The sequence below is a fragment of the Rousettus aegyptiacus genome, unplaced genomic scaffold, assembly GCF_014176215.1.
Source record: "Rousettus aegyptiacus isolate mRouAeg1 unplaced genomic scaffold, mRouAeg1.p scaffold_m13_p_4, whole genome shotgun sequence".
NCBI lineage: Eukaryota > Metazoa > Chordata > Mammalia > Chiroptera > Pteropodidae > Rousettus > Rousettus aegyptiacus.
The window spans coordinates 157,016,887-157,021,345 of NW_023416307.1; the positions used below are offsets into that span (position 1 = coordinate 157,016,887).

At 67.0% G+C, this 4,459-nt stretch overlaps 1 long non-coding RNA gene across 1 annotated transcript; it reads right to left on the reverse strand.

Moving 5' to 3' along the window:
• Positions 1–2,140: 2,140 nt before the first annotated feature.
• LOC107504133 lies at positions 2,141–4,173 on the reverse strand. The gene is made up of 3 exons (XR_001595385.2): positions 3,448–4,173; positions 3,083–3,238; positions 2,141–2,278 (listed from the first exon to the last, which is right to left on the reverse strand). It is a non-coding gene; the product is annotated as an uncharacterized LOC107504133 (long non-coding RNA).
• Positions 4,174–4,459: the final 286 nt, after the last annotated feature.

Genomic DNA, 4,459 nt, shown 5'->3' on the forward strand with positions numbered 1-4,459 from the left:
ACATGCTGGTGCCAGGGTTTGAACCTGTGGCCTGAGTGGAGGAAGGGGCTGCCAGGACTGGCCCGGGACCGAGGCTGCCTGACCCTGCGCAGGCCACAGGGGACCCCCAGGTCTGAGCTACGTGCCCCCCAGCCCACCCCGCTCAGAGGCGTTCTGAGCATCTTAGCTTGACGAGGTGCCCTGAAATCAACAACCAACCCCCCGTGGAGCCCGCCGAGGACTGGCTGAGAGTCCGGCCACCTCATGGGCCCAGCGCAACCCCTCAAGCCTGAGGCCCCGCCCCCCAGGCCTGTCCCCCCCGCTTGCCTCTCCCAGGCCCTGAATCCCTCCTGCCTCCCTTCCCTACTTGAAGCTGGCCGCCTCCTCCTGTGTGCCCTCCCTGACTGTGCTCCGGCAGGTCTGGACTGTCCCCGTGCCCAGAATTCCACCCGCCAAGCACACAGGGGCCTCTCAGGTGCCTGGTGCCAGACCCAGTGGGGCTCCAGACTGCGGCTGGCCCCGGGGCCAAAACAGACGTCACGGGGTGAGAAGAGCAAGGGGCCGGAGGCAGGAGACCGCGGTGGGCCTGCTCTGAGTCTTAACTCAGGACGCTGGCCCGGCAGGGTTTTGGGCAGAGCAGGTAAGGCTGGCCCTTGGCTTGGGGTCTCCAGGCTGCAGCTGGCGGTTGTTCTATCTGTGGAAGCTGCCGGGCTCCTCGCGGAGGCCACCCAGGAGGAGGTTCCCAGTGTTGGCTGTTGCTCTGCTTGTTGGGGGATGGGTCAAGGAGCCCATTCATGCTCTACGACTTCCCTGGGAGCGTGGCCAGCTCTGATGTGCAGGCTGGAGAGAGCCTGTTGGTCCTCCTGGGCTGAGACTCGGGGTGAGGCTACAGTGGGGCCCCAGGGGTGGCCTGGCTCTGGGGAAGGCCCCATCCATGGCCTCCTGGGGCCTGCCCACTGTGACTGTGCCTTGTGCCTGACCAGGCCGAGCTGCACTAACGAGGACCAGAGTCTCCTGGGAGCTCGGACAGCAGAGGCTGGGCGTTCAGGAGAAGCGTCTGCCAGGAGCAGACCTGGGGCCTCAGCTCCTGCCTGCAACACCTCCCTTCCCGGCAGTGTGGGAGGCCCGGGACTCAGCAAACTGGTCCGGCGCTGGCCCCTGCCTGCTCTGCCTCCTTCCTGCTCCCATAGCCTGGACGGGGCCCGGGCCCCCGGGGCCCCCGCATTCCTGCCCCCCCGGAGAGCACGTCCTCACATCCCCCGCCGCCAGCACCCCTTCCAGAGGGCGGGGTGTGTCTCAGCCTTGCCGAGCCTCCTGTGTCTTCATCTAGCCCTCCGAGGTCCCGCTCTGACACTCTCCACTTTCCTGAGGAGGAATCTGGGGCTTTGTGGGGTTGGCGAAGTGCCCAAGGTCACACAGCTGTAGATGGCAGATCTGGGGCTCAACCTGGGACTGTCCTGCACCCACAGGCACAACTCACTGTGGTGACCTGCCCGGCACATGCACGGAGAGCATCCGGGGGCCTCAGCGGAGGGCGGCCTGTTTGCAGAGTGTTCTGTGCTGCGTCTCAGGACGGCCTAGCCTACGGGACACGAAGCATGTCTGCATGACTCTGGACCCAGGTGGTGAGCCCCCCACCCCACCCCACCTACGAACCACTCTCCCAGCTCCCAGGTGGGCAGGAGCTGGTGGCTACAGCGAACCCGGGGCGGGGTCCCCGAGGTTGAAGCAGATGCTGCAGGAGCATGTGCCGGGCGAGAGGCGCGCCCGGCCTGGCCTGGGGCCCGGAGTCACCGGGCAAGGGCGCTCCGCAGCCCCGCTCCAGAACTCCAGGCACATCCGGAGGCTGCGGCAGAGGCCACGTGGCCCAGCGCCCGCTGCGGCACTCTCCGGAGGCGGGCGCTACGAGGGCCCACGGGACCCGCCCAGCCTCCGCCTCTCTCGTGCCTGCCTCCCGGGGCTCACACCACAGGGTCGCGGCTCGGGTCCGTGGCTCAGCGCCCTCCATCCCGTTGCCCAAAAGATGGGGAGAATGATCCCTGCCTGTAGGGGTGAGCGAGGCGACGTGCGCCGAGGACGGGGGCCGGCGCACAGGCGGGAGGATCCACGTCGCCCCCGCTGCCCTGCCGCGGTCGCCTGCGGGCCCCTGGGGAGCGGCTCTGTCTGCAGCTTCTCGACGCAGCGGGCGGTGCTGGTGGGTTGACGGCTGGAGCTCGGCGTCGCACCTGGTGCCCAGCGGCCCGTGTTTCTGTCTCTTGGGATCACGTGGAACGCGCAGGCCGGAAGGTCCATCCCCCTCCTGCCAGAAAAGCCAAGGGTTTGCAGGGCCTGGAAGCAGGGGGACAGACGAACGGCCCCCCGAGGGCCCTGGGCCCTAACCTTCTCAGGGCCCGCCAGGTGGGGTAGGAGGCGGGCCTCGCCTGAGCCCAGGCGCCCTGGGCTAGTGCTGCCTTGAGACCGAGGAATAGCCATAGAGCGGGAATGCGAGGGTGACCCCGGAGCCCTGGGGGGGGGGGGCGCTGCCGAGGCGTCCGCTCCCCCATCTGGAGAAGGGCATCATCCTCACACCTTCCCAGAAACTCCTGGAATTAAGCGGCGAGCAGCAGGACAGCCCCGCAGGGAGCCGAGCCGACCCCGCCGCAGCCCAAACTCCACGGGAGGACAGAGGCCTCCAGCGACCGCTGCTCGGGAGGGCGACAGGGTGCAGGACTCTCGGGGTGAAACGGGGGGAGAAGTGAGCCAGGGGCCGGTGGCTTCAGGGTCACGACCCAGGTCCTGCTTTCAGACGTGGTGCCCTGACGCGGCCAGCATGAGAGGGGCAGCGTCCGGACGGACAGCTTCCTCCCGGCAGCTGGCAGAGGTGCGACCCCCGGGCCCCTCTAGCACCAGAGCGGGCCTGATCTGCCGAGCCCAAAGCTCTCGAGGCCCCACAGGGCACCCCAGCCGGAGGGCACTGCGGGGGCCATCCGGTGGGTGAATGAAGGGGTTCTGCTGCATTGGTATCCGTCATCGGAGCACGTCGGGAGACGCGGGGTTCAGGGCGCTGGGGGAGTCTGGGATCGATTAGCCATGTCTGCCATGGGTGGGCCATGGGACAGATTACCTGCGATGGCCAAGCGTTTGCAGCCCTTCCTTGTACAGATGGGGAAACTGAGGGCCAAAGAGTAACTCCCCTCAGAGCACGGAGCGAGTTAGAGGCTGAAGGCTCTGCTCTCCTTCGCATGGCGATTTTTCTCAGGACACGGTCCCAGGGTCGGGGCTGCGGGGTTAAAGGTTACGCGTATTTTCAGGCTTTTGCCTCAAATTGCCGAATGGCCTCTAGGAAGCACCTCTGGGTCCCACACCTCTGGGTCCCACGCCCTCTGGGTTGCTGGGCAGTTATGGGAGGGAGAAGCCACTCCGGAAGCTCGCTTACACCTGTGGCCGGGGGCCAGGCCCCCCGGGCACCCCTGCGATAGAGGGGCTCACCTGCATGGATGTCGGCCTCACCCGGCCCTTCTCTCTGCGCGGGCACAGCCGTGTGCGGGCCAGCCCCCCGCTCCCGGAGTCTCGTGGGGGCCCTGCAGATCAGGGAGCACTCACGGCACTGGCGGGCAGGGTGGGGGGCACAGCAGAGAGGCTCTTAACTCGGCTTGGGGCCGGGGCGGCTTCCCGGAAGAGGCGAGTAGGAGGCAGCTGGCTGGGGTCAGAAGGAAGAGTCAGTGCAGCCGGGCCTTGGGGTAGCCTTGTCCCTAAGCCTCCCTGGGACTGGGCCTGACCCCAGGACGAAGCGCCCCCATTCCATCCCTCCTGCCCAGACAAGGTTCGGGTGACCCTTCCCCCACCCCAAGTTGTTGAACTTCTCTGGGCCTCAGTTTCCACATTTATACAGTAAAATGCGAACTTGGAAAATGGGTTCTGAGCACTCTGTGAAGCCCGGGCTTTGAATGAGGGTCCCTGCTGGCTGCAGACGCCCCGGGGGCAGAACTCCCCTGGGAGGATGAGTGTGGCTGAGGCCCAGGACCCGCCCCTGACCCAGACTTCCGGCTGGGGTCACAGCACCCCGAGTCTTGCTGTCAGAGAAGAGCAACCTGAGACCACCTGCCTTTAGGGCTTGCCTCTTTCCCTGGCCTCCGTCCCCTGAGACCAGTCCCAGGACGGAGCGGCCCAGAACCCTGCCCTTCACCAGAATGCGTCCCCCTCACCTTCGAGGCGGCATTTCCTCCCCCTCGGTCCTGCAGCCGGGGCCCACTCCCCAGCGCGGCTGCTTGGACACAGCCTGAAGGCGAGCCCGCGGCGGTGAGGCCTTGGGGTCTGCCCGCAGCCCGGGGCCGGCGGGGAGCCGTGGGGGGTCCAGGAGCTCCTGCACCCTGCCCCAGCAGCCATACCTCATAACTGACGCTCCTGTGCCCCTCGGGGCCTGGTGCCCAGACAAGCCTCTCCCACATTTGACGAGAAAGGTATCTTTATTATCCCTGTTTAAGTGAGGCTTGGAGACGTG